General features: G+C 39.0%; 1 pseudogene across 1 annotated transcript; it reads right to left on the bottom strand.

Moving 5' to 3' along the window:
- Positions 1-238: 238 nt before the first annotated feature.
- On the bottom strand, positions 239-26617 carry LOC306858276 (von Willebrand factor A domain-containing protein 3A-like; annotated as a pseudogene). Its single transcript has 23 exons — positions 26612-26617; positions 20752-20814; positions 17243-17374; positions 15125-15233; positions 14585-14683; positions 14404-14484; positions 13439-13536; positions 11525-11644; positions 9777-9851; positions 9259-9400; positions 8421-8442; positions 7645-7758; positions 7210-7280; positions 4619-4697; positions 4235-4336; positions 4017-4114; positions 3684-3836; positions 3493-3601; positions 3075-3219; positions 2527-2683; positions 1941-2126; positions 394-491; positions 239-278 (listed from the first exon to the last, which is right to left on the bottom strand). The product of its transcript is annotated as a von Willebrand factor A domain-containing protein 3A-like (transcript).

Genomic DNA, 26617 nt, shown 5'->3' with positions numbered 1-26617 from the left:
ATGCTTCAGAAACCCTCCACCTTCCCCAGCTCCACCTGTATAGATCTGCTACGAGCTGATCATGTGTGCTATATGGGGTTATTGTGTTATATGTGCAGCAGCAGTATTTCTTATCTCAGCACAAAATATAATTTATTAACAAATCCTTTTACATTAGGCCTTATGTGGGCCTTAGCCAGAATAGGTTTATTTAATAAAATAAAGCTGTCATGATTAGAACAAGCGTGGAGATCAACGTCTACATTCCCTCCTGGTTCCTCGACTCCAAAATAGTTTCCCTATGAAAACAAAACACAAATCACCATATTAAAAAGTCTACAATAACACCAATCATTACACTAGGCCTGTGTATCACAGCATAAATGCTGAATGAACACACAGGAAGTCACAAACCTGAAAGCTTTAGCTTGTTTCTGGAACATTCTCAGCTTCTCAATCTCTTCTGGTAGTTTCCTAAAATCGTCCCCCTCAAATTTTGGAAACACTGGGTCCTTTGATTCAGGACATAGAAGAATCAGTACATCATTTCATTAGAATCAATCTGCAGAAATGCATTTGAACATGTTGAAAACTATAAACCGATTCAACATAATCCTAATGCACTGTAATTATGTTTAAGAAATGTTGAGCACTTCTCTTTAAAATCAACAGGAGTTTTCTGATAAAAGCTGTATCTGTGTTTTCAGGAGCCTGATGGAATCGTCCTCTTGTTTTATGGGCCAAACTCTTCAGAAACTCAATGAATGCTCTGTTTATAAATTATTGAAAAGATAGATTTTAAAATCACTCTATTGCACATACTTTAACACGTACTTTCATTGCAACAAGTGTTTTTGATATAAAGTGAGCGTTGTTCATATAACATCTGTTTAGTTGCCTGTAGTGTATAGAACAGCAAGCTGCATAAAATCTGTGTTCTGAAACCCATCTAAAAGTGGATTTTTTAAAATGCATTCTGAGCAGATTATCTTGAAGGGATAGTTCACCCAAAAATGAAAATTCGCATTAATTACTCGCCCCCGTGTCATTCCAAACCCATAAGACCTGCGTTCATCTTCAGAACACAAATTAAGATATTTTTGATATCTCTGACCCTCCCATGGACAGCTAGGATCCTTATATGATCAAGGCTTAGAAATGTAACAAGGACATCGTTAAAATAATCCATGTGACATCAGTGGTTCAACCGTAAATTTACGAAGCTACGAGAACACTTTTTGTGCTCCAAGAAAACTAAAAAATAACTAAAACTAAAAAAATAACGACTTTATTCAACAATTCGTCTCCTCCACGTCACCCTATAGCGGCGTTTTGGACAGTATCACATATGTGTATGCAACGTATGTATACTTTTTATGAATGTTTACGTCATTTACACTTTGATCTGAACGTGAACAGCATATCCGCGTACAAATGTTGCACACGGAGGAGACAAATTATTGAATAAAGTCTTTTTTTTTCTTTGCGCACAAAAAATATTCTCGTAGCTTCGTAAAATTACGGTTGAACCGCTGATGTCACATGGATTATTTTAACAATGTCCTTGCTACGTTTCTGAGACTTGATCGTGTTAAGATGTCTATGGAGGGTCAGAAAGATCTCAGATTTAATAAAAAATATCTTAATTTGTGTTCTGAAGATGAAGGAAGGACTTACAGGTTTGGAACGACACGAGGGTGAGTAATTAATGACAGATTTTCATTTTTGGGTGAACTATCCCTTTAAGATAACATTATGAGCTGGCTAATAGATGAGGACTTGTTGAAATTGCTAGAATGTTGTGAATATAAATATATTTATTCATTAAACATATAAATACATTTTCTGGGATTGGGTCCAGACAATAAAATCACCAGAATAAATACATACAAATCTTGACCAAGGATCAATACAAATGGCTACATTCATGCAATCAGAGTTGACCTGTCATGGCAGTTGACTGCAATGGTGTGGACGGTGAAGTCCTTCTCTTGTCTCAGTTTCTCGATCTCTGTCATTATCAGACTGTGGCTGGAGTCACATCTCCCATCAGTGATCAGATACAAACCCATAGCATCTCCAAAGCCACAGCCTGACACTTGTGCAGAGAAGAGGGCTACACTAGGTTGCTTTTGAAACAAAAGCGGCTTCAACAGTGACAAACAGGAAAATAACAAGAACCAATGATGCAGATTTAATCAAATATGAGATGAAATCTCCAGTATAAATTCAGTGTTGATTTAGTTCAGTTGATTAATAACTGTGTAGAGTGCACCAATTATGAAATTCAACTATTATCAGCTCTACAAAAGTGTCTTCAATGTTGACGATTTAGCAGCTCTTCAATGTTGATTCAGTTCAGTTCAGTTAAATAACAGTATACTGAAAAAAATAAAAGTAAATGAGCCTAAAATATGTGAGAAGGCGCAGTGATGTGAGAAATTACATAAAAATCAGGCCACAAAATGCTGCAACTGACCAATCATTATCAGGTTTTCCAATACGTCATGTAATAATGATACATAATAAAGTCTATATTTCAAGTGTTGTTGCAAGTACCTGCAGTGCTTGTAGTGTGGAGGAAGCTCCATGAGTGCTGAGCTGATTCAACCACCGCACGGCCTCCACACACAGCTCCTCTGTGGACTGAACCAACGCCGGCTGCCATATCCGCACCTCTCCAGAGAATGCCAGAATATTAAACCTGACACACACACAGATCAGTCACTGGGAACCTGTCAAATTCAGCACGTCACAAACCATGCTACCGAGCAAAAGCAACAGCCAATGATAGGAACATTTTCGGGTGTATTATTCTGGAAATACAGCCTCATTTCTTCATCCTACGTCTCAAACTCAATTCCTGGAGGACCAGAGCTCTGCACAGTTTACCCCAATCAAACACACCTGATCCAGATAATCAAGCTCTTCAGGATTACTATAAACTTCCAAGCATGTGTGAGGTTGGAGCTAAACTCTGCAGAGCTGTGGCCCTCCAGAAACTGTATTTGAGACCTGTTTGGCCAACCAATGGAAGATAGGTAACTATTTAAACGATTTTTCATATCACGATCTACAGTACAAAAAGAATGTACCCCACGCTGTTGGCATGCAGCTGATCCCAGATCAGTAAAGTCAACTCCTTCTGGAGCTCAGGGAGGCAGGGAGCCATAGATCCAGACACATCCAGCAGAACACAGACCATATTCTCCGGCATCGATCCAAACATACGCCTGCTGCCTGCTCACAAATGGAAAGATTCACATGGCAGAAGAACAAGATGAAATAGGATCTTTTCCAAAACCTAGTGAGCGTCCATGCTGTCTGTTTTCTGCTGACTAAAATCCTCATCACGCTGCCTGCCTTCCGGAACTGCCTTCATGCCGCAAGAATCCTATCAACCCTTAAATGATGCCTGTGCAGGCAGATCACTATGTTTTGGAACAGAGCCATACACATTTTTAAGGGTCAGTCATCTTTTAAGGTTCTTTGCGATGCATGCATGTATTGTAACTGTCAGTAACCACTCCAGTCTTTGGCTGTAGCGCTGCATCAGTTTCTCAGTCTGATTGAGGTACTGCTTTAACTCACCAGGAGTCAGATGCAAGTGTTTCACAGTCCCCTATATGAATATTAAGACATGCAGCATACTAAACATGGTACATGCTTATATTCAGTATCATGCCAGACTGCACTGTGCTTACATTGATCTGGACACTAGGGAATATGGCGCAGTATTTAGCAGACACTCTCTTCAGGACAGACGGCACCAGTTTGTTGAGATGGCAGCATTCAGGTCCAGATATCAGCTTGTGAAGGTTCAACTTTAGATTCTTGATACCAAACCTTTTCCGCCACTTAAAGAATATAAAAACAGAAACACTGACTTAAAACAATCCTTTGCTCTATTGTTGACTCCTGTGTGTAATAGTCACAGGATAGGAGGATCCTATGGGCTAAGGTTATCAGCTAGAACAAAAGAAAGAGCGATTTTGTATAAAAAACAGACCAATGGTACTGGAAATAAAGTATAGTACCTGTTTAGTTGAACAGATGTCTTCATGTTTTGGTAGTTTAATAGCGGTGATAGACTTACGCACACTCTTTGGTTTTGGATATTTCTTGAAGACAACGCCTAGATAGGACAATCAACACTATATGTCACAATATGAACCAGGAACCAATATGTGTGGATCTCATGTGTTCATATTTCTGGCTATGGCAAGATAAACATGATAAATCCATTTCCACTAACCCAAGTTGCCGTCTTCCATGAAGACAGACTGTGACACGTTGGTTTTCCTCTGATCTGCAGACCTTGACAGCCTTGCCGGTATGCTGATATCAGCTGATTGGACTATTAAAAATACCAATTAAATATGAATGCATCATGATGTGACATAAATAGTCCGGGATTTAGTCTAAGAGGCAATTTGAGGATGTTTTAGACTGAGACAAATATAGACACTGATATGCTTTCAGAATCTGACGTGGACAGAACGGATTACTTGGAGCAATATAAAGCAAAAGTACATTTATTTACAGTATAAATTAAAGCAAACAGTTTGGATCGCAAATAGAGAGCATTTGGTATAAGATCTCTAATAATTACAGTAAGGATGTTGATAAGACATCACACCTGGTGGGATATCTGCTTTAGAGCTGTTCGGCCTCCAAGCCCAGCCGTTCTGTGCCAATCTGCTCTTCTTCCTGCTTTCCTGTTCACGTCAGACATCATGATGAAAAAGCATTCATTATGAAAACATCTTTCTAATAAATCTTTAAAGGGATAACTCACCTAAAAATGCCATTCAAGTTTAACCAGTGTTGGGGAAAGTTACTTTTAAAAGTAATGCATTACAATATTGCGTTACTCCATAAAACGTAACTAATTGCATTACTTAGTTACTTTTTATGGAAAGTAGTGCATCATGTTACTGAGCTGGGCTTGCTTATTTGTTTTAATAACAAAAATCCCAAATATTATATTTTTGGCAACTGTAAAGGCCTTTTCACACCAAAAGTGAAATGAATAAACCTCAGGATGAAGGAAATGCCTCGGGCTCTGCACTTACTCCTGATTTCTCAGTATGGGGACAGGAGAGTTGAGCCAGTCAATAAATAGGAAAATAAAGTAACTGGCATTACTTATTAAAAAACTAAAAATTTAAAAGTAAAGCACTACTTTACTAGTTACTTGAAAACTAGTAATCTGATTACGTAACTTGCGCTACTTGTAATGCCTTGCCCCCAACACTGTTTATAACTCAGTGTTTTTTGGCCAATACAGTGGAAGTTAATGGTCACCAAAACTATTTGGTTATCTACATTCCTCAAAATATCTTCTTTTGTGTTCAGGAGAAGAAAATGATACAGGTTTGGAATAGCATGAGAGTTATTAAATGCTGACAAAATTACTATCCCTTTAAGTGTCCTACTGAAAAGACCAGTTTAGACCGGCATGAATCTCTAAGATGGTTTACATAGTCTGTCATTTTTAACAACTTCATATAAAGCTGCACTTAAACAGCAAATATCAACCAAACAATCCGACTGGTCACTTTGCAGACAGATGGTCTCTTCTTGTTTAAGTTCCGGTTCTTAGCTTGAATCAGCTGAACAGGACTTGTTGAAAAGTCTGGCTATGTGAAACTAATCACTGGTAAATTCTAAAAGATGAAGGCATTACTGATTATAGTAGTAATGAAGCATGATGAGAGCACCAGCGCACCAGCATCCCAAACACAACACATACTGATGACCAAAAATGATAGCATTTTATACTGATGGTGGGATGAAGAGAGTGATCTGACCAGTCTAGCATGGCTGAGTGTTGTGGGTCAAGGAGTTGGCAGCTTTGCTCTGCGAGTCCAGGTCTGGGGTTTGATGGATGGGGTACTCGTTTCTCCTGAACCTTTATCAGAAACCTTCTGGATCAGATAGTCCACTAATTTTCAATGCACTGCCTAAAAAAACATGAAATTCCAATATATGAAGCATTACGTGTATGCTATATCAGAAACAACTACAGGTAAAATGAAAACAACATGTTTGCAACGCATTTTATTTTGGTTCACGAGTTCGCCTGCCCATCCAGTCCTGATGGTTAATGATAAACAAACTTGGCTTGCTGTCCTCAATGGAGGCTCGAACCTGAGGCACTGAGTTACTAACTAGAGGGAGAATAACAAGAATAGAGGAGGAGATGGGGAGGTGGAGGGATCCTGGAAGAATTGATGCTAGGACGGCGCAATGAGAGCAGCTTACATAGGTTCGAAAGGATGATTGACAGGACTGGATGATTAAGCTCCTCCCGAACCTACGTTTGGAACTTCATTAATCTGATGGAAAAATTGTGAAAAACAGGGGGTGGGAAATTGGAAAAGACATTTTGTAATAACCTGATAACTTTTGTATTAAGGTGGAGCAAATAAATACATATAGAAGAAAATTACAAAGGGATTTCGTCTTTGAAAAAAAGTTTCCAAATTGTGCACAATAAGCATTTTTGAAAGAAGTCTGCTGACCAAAGCTGATTTTTTTTGATGCTGTAAAGAGTCAGTAAAAATGTGAAATATTATTCTAATTTAAAATAATGGTTTTCTATTTGAATATATATTTAAAATGTAATTTATTCCTGTGACGCAAAGCTGAATTTTCAGCATCATTACTCCAGTCTTCAGTGTCACATGATACTTCAGAAATCATAATTGATTTGATGTTCAAGAAACATTTATTATTATTATCAATCTTGAAAACAGTTTTTATTCATCTTTAATGAACAGAAAGTTCAAAAAACAGCATTTACTTATCTTTTGTCACATTATGAATGTCTTCACTGTCACTTTTAATTAATTTAATGCATCCTCGCTAAATAAAATTATTCATTTTTTGAATCTTCCTGAACCCAAAATATTAAACAGTTGCGTATAACCGGAGTCATTCATTGATTTACAGATTTCACTGTGACTTTAACAGCAACTGGACTTGATTGAATAGATGAGGACGATGCAGCTCGGATGAGTAATGAAATATCTTCAGCAAATCCAGCTGGTTTTGAATGAACACAAAGTTCTGGATGAACCTTTCTAAACTTCAACAACTGATCATTTCTTGCAGGTGTACTTCAAGCTTTTCCTCGGGTTCCCATGAATTATTTAGACATCATGGACACAGGTCACGTACAGGTCATGTGAGAAAATCGCCCCGAACGCAGTGCTCTGAACTCACCTTCTGAAAATAATTAACAGCCATCTCCATTTCTCCAATTAAGGCACTGATGTCATCACTCTCCACGATGCCTGCAGGGAAAGACGAGGCAGAGACTCATATTTTCCACTGCACACACAAATTCAAACACACACACAAACACAAGACTTCCCATTGTAAGCTGTACTTGGTTCAGGGACCATGTGTTGTACATATGACAGAGACAAAAGCAGAGCTCAAGTAAATAGCCGTTTTAGGGACTTTTACGCATGACCTCAGAACTGTCTCAAAAGCTGAACATCAAAATAAAACTTCTTTAAACTAACACTTCTTTTACAGTAGTTCCTGTAATTCTGTCCTACCTTCTATTTCAAACTCCTCTTTCCTAAAAAGTCAGTCAGGTGTCTTCTCACGAGTCTTAGCCATCCAAAGGAAGTATCCGTTTCCTGCGTATGCCAGGCCGCTCAAAGCCCGGGCGGTTTCGGTCCGGGTGGCGTAACGGGGCGGAGGGCAGCGGGCAAGTGTCCTCTCCAGTGAACTGGCACACGTAGAGATTCAGGTGACCGAAACCTGAGAGTGAGAGGATTAAAAACACTGTGACTGCTTTTTCATATTAGCTTGAAGAAGAAAAATGTGAGGATACATCTGTGTCAAAATACAGAAACTGCACCTTTTATATCTGAACAGCAGAGGGAAGCAGTGGCGGGCATTGTCATATTTGAAGGGTTTAACATGATTATATATGGAGGACTACACTTTAAAAAAAAAAAAAAAAAGTTGAGCCAACTTAAAATTTTAAGGCAACCAGCTTTTTGCTGATTTTTGAGGTCTCTCAACTTATTTTTGTAGGAGATTCTCAACTTTTTGTTGTATAAACTTAAAACAACAATTTGAGAAAACTCAAAAATCTGCTGAAGCCGGTTGCTTTAAAATTTTAAGTTGGCTCAACTTTTTTTTTTAAAGTTCAGGAATAAGTGATCAATATAATAATTCAAACATAAATAAAAAAAAAAAGTTTTTAAATTGATATAAAAAAAGTTTAAATATGAGTTTTTATAATGTCAATTAATGTCCAATTAAAAGATTTATTTATTTCCATGTTTAAGTTTGAACAACATTCATACCAAAACAAACAAAACAAAACTTTAGGGCTGTCTTAAATGTCTCCAAAATCCTCCATGTGACAATGACACATAGAAAGTTACCACATATAATAGCCCACGCCATTGTACAGCCAATGCTGTTAACTGAGTCCTATGAGAAACAAAGTGGTCTCAAGTGGGCACTTGTAAAATGGGAGAAAAATTTGCTGAAGATTTACTCACCATCAGAACATCCAAGATGTAGTTTGTTTCTTCATTACAACAGATTTGGAGAAATGTAGTATTGCATCACTTGCTCACCAATGGATGCTCTGCAGTGAATGGGTGCCGTCAGAATGAGAGTTCAAACATCTGATAAAAACATCACAATAATCCACACCACTCCAGTCCATCAGTTAACATTTTGTGAAGTGAAAAGCTGTGTGTTTGTTAAAAAACCCCAAATCCATCATTAATGCATTTTAACTTGAAACCGTCACTCTCTTTTACTCGGAAGCAATAATTTAAAGATTAAAAACAGATTAATGATGGATTTGTTCATTATAAACACCACAAGGAATTAACTCATGGACTGGAGTGGTGTGGATTATTGCGATGTTTTTATCAGCTGTTTTTGAACTCTCATTCTGACGGCACCCATTCACTGCAGGGAATCCATTGGTGAGCAAGTAATGTAATGCTAAATTTCTCCAAATCTGTTTCAATGAAGGAGGAAATTCATCTACATCGTGGATGACCTATGATGAAAAGTCTTCCATTGGGCTTTATTCAATAGTTCTAAATCTCCTAACTCCTAAGAGTGGCACCCAATAAACAAATAAAAAAATGCTCCGGTAAACTCCACAAAATAAGTGAATGCTACAAGACACGTGATGGCCACTAGACAACAAATCCACATATTGTGCTCTACGTGTGACAGGATGTTGGCTCGCAAGTGATTAAAATGAACTGTGAGTGTCCAACTAACCATATGTTGATCTGGCATGCCGGTGGTGAGGAGGTACACACCACCAGTCCAGGACGATTCTTCCTGCGCTTCCTCCTCTAGAGCACGCCGTAGAGCAGCCAGAGTGTTACGACCCCCGACACACTCCACTGCCTGAATCCACCTGAAGACACACACACATGATTTATCACCAAAAACACATTTTGTTTCTAGGCTTCAATTAAACTCTAAACCCAGAAAAGCAGAACAAGCTATATTAGGAAATGCACACAAGCTGCACAGATTTACTGTTTTGCGATGAACTTCAGCTGAACTTAGAAACAAAAACAAATACTATAATGAAATACTCAAGTGAAATAGTGAACACAGAATGAAATGCCTAAAAATGGAGTGACTACTAAGTTTTTTGGAGACCTGATAGATGTGATTTCAGTTTAGCAAACACTAATAATGAAAGGCATTTAAAAACAGGAGAAGGAAGAGAAAATGAGAAAGAGAACAACAAACTGTGAAGTCAAAACCACATCCTGTCCTCTTACTGCCAAACAGCTTGAAGGTTTTCATGGGTGGAGGGAACCATCTTCTCCTGCCATGACTTGACATCTGATCCAAAACTGTGAGGAACATTGACAAGATCACATACAGTATAGTGAATGTGGCAGGAAACAGGAAATGAGCTCGACACAGATGACATGTAATTCATTCCTACTATGTAGTACATCTCAAGTCAATGCTCTTATACAAGCTAACTGTTGAAAATGCTTAAATTACAACACATGCAACAAAGTTCAACGAGGTCAAAGAACATTAATGACACTTTTAATAACACACGATGTGTGTATGTAAATGTGGCTCTGCCGTACAAATTGAGGTTAATTAAATAGCAGGTAACCGGCTGAGCCATGTGACATGATGAAATGCTCTGGAGTGAAGCCGTGCAGCTGCTCTGCAGTATTAAGAGCAGGTATGTGCGCTGAGCTCTCAGGCAAAATCTATTAAGACTTCTATTTATGCCAGACTAAAGTAGATCGCTCATGACTATGCTAAAACAGGAGCAGACAACTGCCGAAGACTGACGATAAATGGTACAGAGGCTTTCGACTGGGCCATTACTGCCTTCATTTCCTCTGTAACTGTGTGTGATGATGCAAATATGATTCTGCTATTAATAAAGGACAGCGGCACTGATTTATGAAAAGCAATTTATGAATGTAATGTGTTTGTACAGGCACATGTGCTGTGGAAACCAATTTAATGTACCTTGCAAATTTACACTTTTCTTGGTTCCCCAAAGAATCTTAAACAGCTCCAAACAGAACCAAGTTTTCTTAGTTTGAAGAATTTATAAATCTGAAGAACCACTACTGTGAAAAGGAATAGATTCCAATAAAGAGCTATTGTTATTAAGAGGGGTGGTAATGCCATAGTACTTTGATATATATCAGAGACAAAAATGGACTAGGACTTCAATACAGCCTGACATTTGTACCAACCTAATAAAAAACTATTGCCTGCTGTATTATCTAGTTCATATATATAGGCCTATTCATTTTCCTAAACTGTTAACTATGTTTGCCAGGATCCACCACCGCAGCATAAATAGGCCGGTCAGATGATACCAGAATTTTTTCTCCTAATAAAATCTTTGTTTATTTACTTGGTATCTAAATGTGGGATCGACAGCTGGGCCACAAGTCGACCAGTCCACCGAGAAAAGTCTCGGTCATTCCTGCTTGTACATGCACCTGAAATTTTTTTTTTTTGCTCTAGTGCAGTGTTACTCACATCCATTTTTCTAACTGAAAAGTGTACAATTTGCATTTGTAAGAGCTGTTTTGCACTTGATTTAAAATAATACGAACATATCGTGCCATTTTAATGTATATATGCAAATGTTAGCTCATTCAAATGTCTGGACACACCTACTAATTCTTTAGTTTTGCTGTTGTTCATATTATATGATTAATACCATCATGAAAACTTTATGAAAAAAACTAATATGGATTACTTTTATGACGTCTGAATAGAACAACAGAATATTCACTTTTGGGTGAACTAATCCTACAGATAACTGTATGTTTTTGTTTTGTTTTATATTTATATAGAGAATTGCACAACTTTAATTAAGCAAAAATCATTAGATTGAAATGTTTTCAGGTAAGTGTGTCCAAATTTTTGACTTTGACTTCAAGAGCGAAAGAAACAGGAGACTTTGGGACTAAATGACAAAGCAAATCATGTCAAACTATAAATGAGTGAAAACACCCAGACGGTGTGTTTGATCTACACGATGACATTGAAGCGGTGTTTGTTAGCCAGCTGCTCCTGCAGTAGTATTCGCAGGGCGTGCTGGAGATGGAGCTGGGAGTGGGCGTTCATCCCAGACATGTCCAGAAGAACCTGCACCCTGCGTGGAGAAAGACAGAGAAAGAGCAACTGAGGCACACAAACACACTCCACATCCCTGCATCCTCCTGGCCCAGCAAAAACATCAGCTTTAATTGATTTCCACCCAAGTTATAGGCTGGAAAACAAAGATCATTATTTGTCTTACAAGAATAAACATGGTTTGTGCTGACCACAATGCATTCTGTGTGGTGTGTTTTTCAATTACTGGCTGCTGAGAGCATTTAAAAAAAGCATTCAAACTATTGAGACAGCAATGGACACTTCTGTTGTTGTTGTTTTGTATATTGTAGGGTTTATGAAGTTCGTGGGATTATTAAAGGGGTCATAAACTGAGAAATCAAAATTCCCCAGATCTTTTGACATACTGTATAAGAGGTCATTATCGGTATAAAAACATTATGTAAGTTTCAGAACTCAAGACTTTGGTAACACTTTATTTTAAGGCGTCCTTGTTACACATGTAACATGTACTTACTATTATAATAACACTTAATTATGCATAATTATATGCAAATAACCCTAAACCAAACCCTAATCCTAAACCTAACCATATAGTAAGCACATGAAGTTATATATAAATTATATATAATTACACCGTGACAAGGACACCTTAAATTAAAGTGTAACCAAGACTTTCTCATTTGTCTAAAAGAAGCTTATATTAAAGCCAATCTGCCAAAATGACAGCTTTTGGAATGTTCTACTTTATGACAGAATAGTGTGGCTAAACACCGCCTCTGCAGAAGAAGATCAACACCTGCTTCTACATCACTGCCTGTTTAGCCCCGCCCACTGATTTGTGCACGTAGTAGGTAAATGACAAGAGCCGCAATCGCAGGTCTACACAGAAATCAAAAGATAAAGATGCTGCAAAGACAACAAGACGCTGTAGTGCCAAGCTGTGGAAAAACAGTGTTTGCATTGCCTTCCTTCTGATTTCAACATTCGTAAAGAGTGGATGAACTTTCATTTGAATGAAGATCCAGACTGTGTCAGTAAGAACTTGGTCCTTTGTTCACTTCATTTTACTGTGGATTCGTTTACAAACAAGGCACAGTTCGATGCGAGATTTTCAGAAAGATTAAAACTAAAAGATGATGCTGTGTCGATTATATTAGATGCGACAGTGATATTGCAGCACATAAGTGTGAGTAACTGTTATTATTACGTGATCACTATTGCTTTGTCTGTTAAACAGATCATTTGATATGAGTATTTATGCGTTTTAACCTAAATCACAGCAGCGTTCATCTGTGAAGGATGCACGCTGTCAATCATACACAACTATTAGCCAATCATAGCAGGGGGCGTTTACTTCCGAGTCTACAATCCATCATGCCGATTCAAGCAGAGCGTTCTAATGAGGGGGGTTAAAAACAGAAAATATTTTATTACTTCTAAATGATGACATTTTTTGATGTAAAAATCTTGATAACATTATAAGTGGACATCAGAGAACAGTACAAAATAATAAAAAAAGGCAGATCATGACCCCTGTTTACTTTTGTATAGTGAATTTTAGTATTCAAGTTATTAAATAAAGTCAGCCAAGAACTACAAGTGGAGTTCCAGTTCATAGGAACCAAATGCAGTGTTCACTGCTCCCTAAGTGTCTGTTGACAAAATTGCTATGCTAAAGTGTACTTCTTTTTTACAAGGGATAATGTATATTGTTCTCTGTGCCATCTACTTTGCCTTTCAGAACATAAATACTCCTTACTATTGTGACGTCCCCTTTGCAGGGTGCTGTTGAAATAATGGAAACATATCTTTACAATCTAAAGGTTCACACTTCTGCTCACACACGGTTCCCCATATCTGCTGGCTGCCCGTCCTGTTCAGCCACTGAACTCTCCTTTCAAACAGATGCACAGCATCCATGAGTCGCTTCTGAATGCCACACATGAAAGACAAAATAAAGTGAAAAATGTCACAGATTCTAGACTGATGAAGAAAAACTAGTTTGTATTGAATAGCACACATGTCCTTACTCTAACAGATATGATGGAAATGGGAGACGTGACAGCTTACATTTAGGTGAATAATACAACATTCAGTAATGGTGAGTGTTCAGGTTTAAAGGCATGCATTTGAAGGAATTTTTGAGAGCTGCCTAGTGGCTAATGCAGTCTTCAAGTAGTGATGAAAGGCATGAATGACCAAGTGAAAATGTGCTTCTTTTAGTGCTAACATTGGAAGCGACGTGTCCGCATCAAATATGGTGGAAAGCAACTCTCTAATAGAATGAAATGAATATTGTATTCTGTATATCAGTATAAAGGCCACACGTGACATGCTGAAGAAAATAAAATATAGATATTGTCGACACAACTAAGAATTCACTAACATGACTTATTATTTTTGTGGCCACTTACTAATTTGTTTCATAATTTTAGCTAAAATGTGGCCAAGTTATACTACTAATTTGCTCCTTTATTTCAGTTTAATTAAACTGTAGCCACAATTGAACTAAAACAGGGTAACGGATTAGTTCAATGTGGAACAAACGAGGATTTTTTTTCCCTGCATGTCATGTGTCAGGCTCCATATTTTAGTAATATGTGTTATACACAAAACGTATCAGCTAATGATTCACAGTTTGCTCAGAAGTAGGAGGTAACCTGGTGCACTTGAATGTGAAGGTTAGCAAAACGGCTAACATTATTATTTACAATTCTTGTAGGATTGCAGCTGGTTTTACATGGTTTCTAGTTGGTCTTTGTATGGTATATGGGATTTTTGGTTTATAAAATGTACCTGGTACTTTTGCACTGATGGAAGATCAACATGCAAATTCTTCACTGTCCCATCATGCCACTCAAACCGTACCATGACCCGCTGCAGACAAACACAGTGAGTTGGTTCAGTAAGTCTGCTGTACAGGTGAACAAATGGGCCTCAAACTGGATTTGTAAATGCAACAGGACATGTTCATCACCTCATGAACTGTAGAGGAAACTGTCTTTCCCAAGATTGGCACAAACGTCTCTTGTGGAGAATAGGCATTATACAGGCTGATACAGATCCAGCTTCTGAGCTGCATGAAGACAACTGTTAGCCAAGACTAACCACTCTGATCAAGGAGACTTGCCCAGCATATACACTGGCAAATAAACTTACACATGCAAATATGTTTGTAAGATTTACAGATTGTGCTTTTTGGTAATATTCTAGAAAATTTAGACCACCTTAAAATATATTTGATGTTTACAGTCAATATTAAATAGCAATTGATCATATTTATTTTCTTAAATTCCCAAGGATAAAAAAGTCTTGCCACATTTACTTTTCCCTTTCTTGAGTATTCGGTTTCATTCAGAAATATGCCATATGTGTCATGTGTTTGTAATATTACAGAGCTGAATTGGGTTTTAAATGTTGAAACTGAAAAGTGAACCCAACAGACATTCTTCTATCAGAGTCTGAAAAGGCACCGCATGGCAGATACCCTTCAGGCCGTGGGTTTTCAGTTATTCACTGGAGGTGCTTGGTATCGGGCCTGTGGGTTGGATGCACAATGGAGCACTGAGAGCAGAACTTACAGGACTGAAGTCAGAAAGAGTCAGACTGTCCAAACCTGTGGAGATCTGTGAAGGTACAGATGAGAACTGAATGTGAAAAGGTGAAAGTTTCCAGCTCTCATAACTGTATCTCAGGAGAAACTGGTAGAAAACAAAGAATAATTTCACAAAAATAAAGTGCCGTAGCACTGACATGTTTTTATTGACAATACCATGTATTATATATTATACTGTTAGTAAAGTACATGAATGCAGCATTAACTTTCATCCCTGTAAAATGAAGCGCATTTTAGTATAATATTAAAAATAGCAATAATAGACTTGAAGAGGAAATGATTTCAAGAGAAATAATATAATTTAAACGAATATACTTAAGTGTGGACTTAAGTGTCTTCTGACACTTAACTGTATATTAATTGCAATGACTTGAAAATGCATTATAGTTTAAATTTCAATTAAATGCAATTAGATGAACTTGATAGTGCTTTTGACCCACCCCAATAGGACTTAATTACATCTTTGTAATTGCATAAATCTATTGTCTGATAAGTACTGTACTCATGGTAACTAAAACAGACTTTATTATGTATGTAATACACTTTTGTAATAATTACTTTAAATATATTATGTATGTCAGTTAAGACATCAAAATATGCATACTTCTTTAAAACACAAAGCATGATCAGCTCGCTGGTTTGTTCACTTCCATTTTTAATGAGTCCCTTGCTACCTCCGTGGTTCCCACTTCATTCAAAAAATCCATTATTATCCCTGTCCCGAAGAACAATAAACCCTCTTGCCTGAATGACTATCGCCCAGTTGCCCTCACATCTATAGTCATGAAGGTTTTTGAGAGACTTGTAAAGAGCCACATCTGCTCCTCCATCCCTGATACTTTGGACCCTCTTCAGTTTGCCTATCGCCCAAATAGATCCACGGACGATGCCATTTCTCACGTTCTCCACTCTTCCCTCACACACTTGGACAGCAACAATGGGTATTATGTAAGGCTGCTATTCATTGACTATAGCTCAGCTTTCAATACTATAGTCCCCATCAAGCTGGCATCTAAACTCACAGACCTCGGCCTAAACTCCTCACTCTGTGACTGGATTCAAGACTTCCTCACCGGCAGACCTCAAGTGGTGAAAGTTGGCCAGTTCACCTCAAACTCCATCACCCTGAACGTAGGAGCCCCACAGGGCTGTGTCATGAGTCCCCTGCTTTACTCTCTCTACACGCATGACTGCGTGTCCTCTCACAGCTCCACATCTATTGTCAAATTCGCTGATGACACTGTGGTTCTGGGCCTCATCTCCAACAACGATGAGACCGCATACTTGGATGAGGTAGAGAGACTCACATCATGGTGCCAGGACAACTGTCTCTCTCTGAATGTGATCAAAACTAAAGAGCTGATCATGGACTTTAGGAAGAGACAGCAGCAGCCCTACTCTCCTCTTATGATCAGTGGGACCCCTGTGGAGAGGGTGAGTAGCTTCAAGTACCTCGGCGTAAACATCTCCGAGAACCTGACTTGGACTACACACATCCAAACACAGGTTAAGAAAGCCAGGCAAAGACTGTACCATCTGCGACAGCTGAGGAAAATCAGGGTCTCACCAGCAATCCTGAAAACTTTCTATTCAGGGACCATAGAAAGTGTATTGACTCAGTGCATCTCAGTGTGGTATGGAAACAGCTCCAATCAGGACTGCAAAACACTACAGAGAGTTGTACGCTTAGCTGAGCGCATCTCAGGGTCTGCTCTCCCCTCTCTGCAGGACATCTACCTCAAACGCTGCAAAAGTAGAGCTGTTAAAATCATCAAGGACTCTAATCACTCTTGAATCTTGATTATTAAAATATACTAATTTAAAATGTAATTTGAGTTAAAAGGTTTCATTTGACACTATTACAAAGTTTTTACAAGTTCAATGCACTATTAAGGGTCATTCATGGTATGTATCACCACTGTATTCAAATCTCATATCATCACTCTGCCTCAATACTAACACAGTACTTTTCTGTTATTGTCTACAGAAATATTTTAGTGTAACTGTTTGTAGGATCACCTCTGACTCAACAGTGACAGCTGTGTCTCCCAGTCGACCCTGACGCATGTTCTGAATTTGGGTAAGAACATTGTGAGCTGCTTTAATCTCCGCCCACAGCAGATCTATGTCTGTACTGCTGTCTACTACACCCTGTTGAAAAAAAAAGTGAAAGTGATCTCAAAAAGTATTTGAACACTGACAGCACAAAAAATCTATGAAGGGTCATTAGAACAAAATTTTTAAGCAATTATCATCTACAATCAAAAACTGCAGGAGCTTCACTAACTTCACTTGTCTTCAACATTTCTGCTCAGTCACTTTTAATCAACAATGTTTTGGTGCTTTTTAAGGCCAATTTACACCACATACACTGCCTTGCAAAAATTTGGAAACGCCCTAGAAAAGTGGGGTTTTGGACAATATTGGCATGAATCCTTTTTCATTTGTGATAATTTTGCACTGATAAGGGACAACACAAACTACCAAAACATATTTTATTACATAAACAGTTTATACATAGAAAAAAATTCCGATTCATCAAAATATCCTCCATTAGCAGCTATTACAGCTCTGCATAATCTGGGCATCCAAGCTGTCAGTTCATTCAAACATTGACTTGATACTGTATATTACTCCAAGCCTCCTGAAGGATTGCCCAAAGATGATTCACACTGGTTGGACACTTCTTATGGACATCAGAGTCCAGTTCCTCCCATAGTAGCTCAATTGGGTTGAGGTTGGGTGATTGGGGAGGCCATTCCATTCCATGACAGACATAATGCCAGCTGACTGTTTCCTCTCCAAATAGGATTTGCACAGCTTGGAAGTGTGCTTGGGGTCATTGTCTTGTTGGAAGGTTTAGGAAGGTTGGGGTGTTTCCAAACTTTTGGAGGGCAGTGTAGATAACATGTGCAGTGTGAATTGGCCTTTAGTGGATGTATGAAGTCATATTTTTTTATACTTTATACTTTTTATACTTGATCCAACTTCAAAAATGTACTTTTCTGTTTTGTCATTGAGCTGAAGTAAAATATTTGGTTAATTGGAAGCAAAACTAAGTTTTATTGGTGAAATTTTAACTATTTTCATCAAATCAAATGACGATTTTGCGTTCTGTGAAAACCATATGACCACTGACATCAACGAAGTGCGGTTTGAGAATTGTTCCCAGCATGCTTTGCTTGGGACTTAATGAGAGTAAAAACATATGAAATTAATATTTTTTTATGTGTTTTTTTTTCAATTATGTTGAAATTAATAAAGCCATTTAAATGACACTGGATTGCATTTTGAAGACGAGTGGAGCATTTGCTTAGGCTGTGGACTGGTACAGCATGTTATTACAGTTTTGCTGGAAAAGCAAACATGTACCATTTCTAGGTAACTTTTTAGCTACTTAGTACAGTTGTATGATTCAGTTATAAGAAAACAAAGTGTACAATATTTAATTGATCCTGTCAGAGAGCCACATAAAATCATTGGGTCACTTTTTGGGTCACTTTTTTCAGCGTGCTTAATATGTACAATTTAGATTTGTATTTATCTGGATATTTGATTTAAAAATATGTAAAAATGTAAGCTAATCCAAATAGATTTAGTGATAATTTGTGATATAATTATGTAAAAATATATTTGGTCGAAAGTACTTTTTTAGTTGACTATAGAAATTTGATTTGGTCCAACTTAATTTTTTTCAGTTGAGTAAGAAATTACTATAAATACTTGTAATACTTGTAACAAATTACTTTGATCTGATTTAATGTAGGCAATTTCAAGCTTTCAAGCTTCAGTACCTTCATAAGGACGCTATGAAACTAATCCAAATTAATTGAGCGGGTTATTGCAAGTCTTTGGAAGATAGACACTGGTTTTATATAGTCTCAGCCTCAGACGTCACGCCCACGGACCGTTGTCCAAACGGCTGATACATATGGCACACTTTTCTGGAAACACTTCAGGAATGTTGAAGTCATCATCTGACTGGTTGAATTAAACCGGATTTCCGGGAGACGCGAGAGTCACGTTTATTTTCGGTCCGCCGGGAAACAAAGATGTCATGGTGCCAAACCCACACAGACAGCACATCAAACATGGTAAAAGGCAGTTTAGCCATATTTGTTTGTCGTGGTTAGACAAATCTCACTGGTTTCGCAAGTCAAGTTTGATTGTGCGAAGACTTGATTCTTATGGATTACTTTTAAAGGTGCCATAGAATGCATTGATACAATATTTTAAATAGTTCTCTGATATCTACATAGTATGTGGCTTAGGTAAGGGCAAAAATTCTCCAGAAACAGTTTTCCATTTACAACCCTAGGATTTCTCCCCAGAATGAAACGGTCTGTTATTGACTTATGTGGAAGGGTCATGAATAATAATGTTGAGCTCTGCTCTGATTGGCTGTTTCACAGTGCGGCAATGTTGAGCTCTGCTCTGATTAGCTGCTTCACAGTGCGGCTCATTTCAGCAGCTCACAGGAAGGAAACAGTGAAAATATATATTTCAATACTTTCTCGCGCAGTTATATCGTTGGGTAATTATACTGTAATAAAATGCGGGCATCAGGGAGCCGCTATTAATATGCTGGGCATTGAAACTGTTTTCAAATGCACAATCGCATTTTACTTTCACTTTCGAGATTCGCGATAGCATGTACTCTGTTTATACTATGGAGCAGCAGTACTTACCACACATTTTACAAGATCAGATGCTTGTCATGGTGCTCAGGATCTGTAAATCATTTGCCATCATCCTCATCTCTCCTTACTCTGTTTATGTGGTAAGTGAAATCTTATGAACTGTAACAGGCTACAGCTAGCAACGAGCTAACCATGTCCCCTTTAGTGGCTCGCATTATTTTATTAGAACGCGTTATTTGCTTTCTGTGCCTTTCTGAATACAGACAACAACCCATTCCTGCACTTCAACATCCTCTGCACATAACATTCATTTCCATGATCTGCCATTTTCGCTGTTGTCCTCGCTTGTTTCTTCACAGTTGGCAGTGGGCCTAGAACATGGGTGGATATATGCAAATGTTACAGTCGGTGTTATGTTCTGATTCGCCTGTTTTTCAGTGGTCTTTTTTATTCAGGAGATTTACATAAGGAGGAAACTATGGTGTTTGAGGCTCACGGTATGTCATTTCCATGTACAGAACACTTATTATTCAACTATGCCAAGGTAAATACAGTTTTCCATTCTATGGCACCTTTAAGTCATTTTTATAAACTTTCTGAAGCTTGAACTTGTCAATGAAGGGACACTAAAATCTCTAAATTTTAAATAAATCTCTAAATAAAAACACGAAATTTGTGTTTCGAAGATGAACGAAAGATCAATTTTGAAAGAAAATCTCTTTAAGTATGAACATGATTTTAAATAACGCTTTGCTTGAAAACTGTTTGACAAAATAAATGTCTCTTTCAAATGCCAAATTCATGTATTTTAAGTGGTCCTTTTGACACCACTGTATGTTACTTCAGTTTTATTTCAAGATTAGTTTTTTTTTGTTTTTTACAGATTACCATTGCAGCAGAAAACAGGTGATATCTCCCCCCGGAAACTGCTGCCATTTGCTTCACAGTCTCCTATGACAGGACACATCAATCAGAGACAATAATGAAAAACATCTCACTATTACATAAACACCTGTCTATTATACTCACAATAGCATCCAGATTGCTGCAATTGTAGGCGACCGCATGAACAGAAGGTGTTCGGTTTTGATTTAAAAAAATCACATATAATGTCTACTGTCTGATCAGGGCTGAAACTGAAAAAATAGTTATCAAATAATCAGTATATAAGGTTCCAATTATAATTTTCCATCAGTAACACAAACAGAGTGTAAACAGTTGACCACACATTTTCCTTGGTTCCAAAGTATTTTTCCTATTCATTTTCTCCATGAACTTACTATGATACAGAGTCAAGACCCAAATTAAGCCACTGCATTACAACTTTTGTTTTGATGCAAAAAACAGCTGAAAGAGAGTGTAAAGAGACTAGATTATATGATTTGCAATGCTTCATGGGAGTGTGTGGTTGGGCTATTTATATCCCCAAATTGCACTGACTTTTGTCTTTTACAGACAAATATAGCAACCTAACAACCTCACAGTTCATGGTGGATCTGTCTTGAAACTTTACATGCTATCATGTAAAATCTATTTCTCTATGGAGAAAATGAGAAGGATTTTACTTGCTGCTGCGCTCTATTATGCTGGGAGAGGATATAGGCCTAGGCTGCCATTTTTAAACCATCTCCTCAGACATTACCAATTATAGCACTCAACTATTTAAGGAAAATTGACTGCAAATATGTCTAAAGGCGGCCGCAAAAGTGAAGGAAATGAAATGTCTGCTAGCTCAAGTTAAGTTAAGAAACTGTGATTCATCACTGCACGACAAACTCTCACCGAAAGCCGAGGATGATGAGTAGTGTGTCCAGCTCTGAGTGGGTCAGTGCCCGCTGTAGTGCCTGCAGGAGATCACAGCCTCCAGCCGCCCGGAGCTGCGTGACCCACGCACAGCACTCCCTGAGCTTGAGACAGTATGCGTTCACTCACAAAGAGGTTCCTGATGAGACTTTCAGAAACTCATTCATGTTTCATTACATGTAGCATAACTGTAGCTATATTCCAAAAACCAGTGAACTGCTTTCATAGGCATCATCATAAAAAAGCTCAAGACATGAAGACCGTTTCAAGGTACTGTGCTGCTGTCAAAGATTATTTGATTTCCTAGACAAGATGGCGGCGCGAACACATCGCGAGGCTCAGCGTCTTACCAGATTTTGGAAAATAGTGTTAATTTACCTGGTTATTTCACTCGTGTTCGCGCGATCCAGTTATGCGAACTACAGCTATAGTAAACAATCACTTTTGGACATCAACAAACAGTGTTCCAACATAGTTTTAGATCATCCTTTCGACTTCAGCGAACTCCCGCCGGAGCTACTGAGATCACCGCGGACAAGCGGATCACTCGTACCGACCGGAAGTGCTCGGCGTCGAGACCGTAAACAAAGACGGGGAAAGCGTGGAGGGCTGCGTGCTAAGCTAAGGCTAAACCCACATCGACCAGCTCTGCCCAGTATCTTCCTTGCCAATGTACGGTCTCTGATGAACAAGATGGACGAACTAAAGATCTGGACCCTCACACAGAAATGGCTTATGGACTGTAATGTTATGTTCTTCACTGAAACATGGCTCTGCAACGATGTCCCAAACAGCGTGGTGCATATGGATGGACGTGCTCTCTTCAGGGCTGACAGAGTAGCAGCAACCTCTGGTAAAAACAAGGGTGGTGGAGTATGCATTTATGTAAATAAATCATGGTGCAAAGACTCTGTCATTGTTGATACCTACTGCTCTGCTGAGCTGGAGTTCCTGATTATCAAGTGCAGGCCATTCTATCTACCACGTGAGTTTACTTGCATTGTTGCTGCTGCAGTTTATGTACCTCCGGACGCTAATGCTAACGTGGCTATGAAAGAACTCTGTGCTGCTATTAGCAAACTACAAACCCTGCACCCGGATGGAGCCTTTATTGTTGCTGGGGACTTCAATCACTGCACTCTTAGATCTGTTCTCCCTAAATTTAATCAAAATGTCTCCTGCACTACAAGAGGACATAAAACATTGGACCACGTTTATACTAATGTGAGTGATGCCTACAAAGTCACACCCCTCCCCCACCTGGGTCAGTCTGATCACCTCTCTTTGTTCCTGCTCCCCAAGTATACCCCGGTCATCAAACGTGTGAAACCTACAACAAGGACTGTTAAAATCTGGCTGGAAGGTGCTGACTCCACTCTTCAACATCAATTCCAGCTCACAGAATGGAGTGAGTTTGCTGCCCAGGCCACCACAAACTCTCAGATTAACATTGACACTTACACCAACTCTGTCATGGAGCACATCAACAGCTGTGTGAGCAGAGTGACTACACACAAAAAAATAAAAATCTTCCCCAATCAGAAGCCCTGGATGAACAGAGAGGTTCGCCTCCTGCTCAAAGCAAGAGATGCAGCCTTCAGGTCTGGAGACCAGGAGGCTTACAGCTCAGCCAGAGCCAACCTGAGGAAGGGTATCTGCCAGGCCAAACTCACACACAAACAGAAGATTGAAGAACACTTCAATTCTTCAGACCCCCGGCGTATGTGGCAAGGCATACAATCTATCACGGATTACAAACCACCTAACTCTGTGCCCCCCTCCAGCTCTGCCTCCCTCCCAAACGAGCTCAACCACTTTTATGCTCGTTTTGATCAAAATAATAAGGAGATCTCACTCAAAGCTGAGCATCAACCCAGTGAACTGCCTCTCACTCTCTCCACATCAGACGTTTACTCCACTTTGCGTAAGGTGAATGCACGGAAGGCAGCTGGCCCTGACGGAATACCTGGTCGTGTGCTTAAAGCCTGTGCGGAGCAGCTAGCTGAGGTCGTCACGGACATTTTCAATCTGTCCCTGGCCCAAACAACTGTCCCCACTATCTTCAAAACCTCCACCATCGTACCAGTACCGAAACATTCCACTGCCTCGGTCCCTAACGACTTCCGTCCTGTTGCACTCACCCCCATCATTGCCAAGTGTTTTGAGAAACTGGTTGCATCCCACCTAAAATCCTGTCTCCCTGCTACACTGGACCCATTCCAATTTGCCTATCGCCACAATAGGTCAACAGAGGACGCCATCTCAACAGCGCTTCACTCTGCCCTCACCCACCTGGACAGTCAAAACACACATGTGAGAATGCTGTTCATGGACTTCAGTTCTGCATTTAATACAGTAATCCCCTCCAAGCTGATCTCCAAGCTCAGCCAGCTTGGAATCAGCACACCCATCTGTAATTGGATTCTAGATTTTCTGACTAACAGACCTCAGTCCGTCAAGTTAGATAACCTCTCCTCCTCCATCATCACCCTGAACACCGGCGTGCCACAGGGCTGCGTACTGAGCCCTCTCCTGTACTCCCTCTTCACCCATGACTGTGTTCCTGTTTATGGCTCCAACACCATAATCAAATTTGCAGATGACACCACGGTGGTAGGTCTGATCAAGGATGACGATGAATCAGCCTACAGGGATGAGGTGCAGCACCTGGCTGTATGGTGTGCCACCAATAATCTACAGCTAAACACCCAGAAGACAAAGGAGATCATTGTGGACTTCAGGCGGACTAGGAGTCATGCACACACACCCATCTACATCAACGGAGCTGAAGTGGAGCGTGTGTCGAGTTTCAAGTTCCTTGGCATCCACATCTCTGATGACCTCACCTGGTCCCATAACACCTCTACTCTGGTCAAAAAGGCACAGCAGCGCCTTTACTTCTTAAGGAGCCTTAAGAAAGTTCACCTGAATCCCAGGATCCTTGTGGAATTCTACCGCTGTACCATTGAGAGCATACTCACGAACTGCATCTCAGTATGGTACAGCAATTGCTCCGCATCTGACCGCAAAGCACTCCAGCGGGTGGTGAAAACTGCTCAACGGATCACCGGCACCCAGTTAACTTCCATTGAGAACATTTATTATAAGCGCTGTCTGGGCAGGGCAAGAAACATCATCAAGGATGCCTCTCACCCTAACCATGGACTTTTCACCCTCCTTCCATCCGGCAGGCGTTACAGGTGCCTACGCTCTCGCACCAGTAGGCTCAGGAAGAGCTTCTTCCCCGAAGCTGTGACACTTCTGAACGCCACACCACCAATCTAACCTGCACCTGCTTATTACTGCACTGGTCACAGTACTTTAAACACATGCATTTGCACTACTCATATTTTGCACAGACTGCACATCGTTCAAGTCATTACACTATAAACTGTTTAAAGTTGTTACTGTACAAGCACAGTAAACTATTTCTATAAAATATTGCACTACTGCTATTTTGCATAGAATACATTGTTCTATCAATACTTTGCACACTCATCCAGCTGTATTTATTTATTACCACTGTTCTCACGTTTCTGCTGTTCATAATGTGTATATATAATCTGTAATCTATATAATCTACATTGCTCTGTTCATAATGTACATACAATCCCTACATTGCATTCCTATTTTATATTCTGTATATACTCTGCTCAATACTGTATATAGCAATTCCACTGTATATTCTGTAAATCATATCTTCACTTACTCTGCACTTATATGTATATAAAACACTATATTCTTGCACTTCTGGTTAGATGCTAACTGCATTTCATTAGCTCTGTACTTGTACTCTGCATAAATGACAATAAAGTTGAATCTAATCTAATTTGGCCATAAGGAAGCATGCAGCCTTTGTGGAGAACACAATTTCATATTTTTTCTGGTACAAACTCAGTGAAAAAAAAAACATTATGGAAAATGAAGTGAGAAATAATGCTCATGATATCAATTAATTAATTAATAATTATTAAAACTGTATAAAGAACACGTTTCTACAAAAATATGAAGCAGTACAATTGTTTCAATGATCATGTGACACTGAAGCTTTAACATCACAGGAAAAATTACATTTTAACATTTATTGAAATAGAAAACTGTCATCTTAAATTGTAATATATTTGAAAGTATTACCATTTTACTGTATGTTTGAGCAAACAAATGCAGCCATGGTGAGCTGAAAAACTACTTTTGAACAGTAAATTGAAATTCTTCAGTGTAATTGACTATTTTACAAAATATTTGGGTGTATATAATTAAATGTATTTTAAATATATAGTTTTATGATTAGTATTGGGCCCACTGATATCTGTACATGGATATTTGTTCTTACGAGCCAATAAGCCATCTGCCATATGGTAAAATTCCATCTGTGAACAACTGACAGAAAGCCGACTTTGTATTTGCAACCATAGATATTCACATCTGCATTAGTCTTTAGCAGGATTTAGTTTTTCATTAAAGTTAGAAAATTCGGCATATGATAAATTCTCATCAAGGAACCCTACACTCCTAAAAATAAAGGTGCTTCACGGTGGCATAGAAGAACCTTTTTTGTCTATATGGTTCCATAAAGAACCTTTAATATCTGAAGAACCTTTTGTCAGGATCTCGGTGGGGCTGCCTTGTTTTGTTGTCCTGGAGCACGTGGTCTTTGTTTTGACAGCTTGCCATGTGCTCCGCTGTCACGTTGTGTCGACTCCGCCCCTCTTGTTATCCTGTTTGCTAATTCTCTCTACTCACCTGCACTCTATCTTGTCCTCATTATCTCCCCTTTATCTTGCCCTCGTGTCTGTCGTTCTGTGTCAGTCCGTATGCGTGATTCTGAACGAATGTTTTTCTCGCTGCTGGTTGTGTATGCTGACCCAATATCGTTTTTGTTTATTTTTCTAGTCCTGTCGGTCTGGCGCTCCTGTTTTTTGCATCCTTCACTTTGTGTACTCGCCTGCAT

The sequence above is a fragment of the Barbus barbus genome, assembly GCF_936440315.1.
Source record: "Barbus barbus genome assembly, chromosome: 3".
In the NCBI taxonomy this organism is placed as follows: domain Eukaryota; kingdom Metazoa; phylum Chordata; class Actinopteri; order Cypriniformes; family Cyprinidae; genus Barbus; species Barbus barbus.
This window is presented reverse-complemented; position numbering and strand designations above follow the sequence as displayed.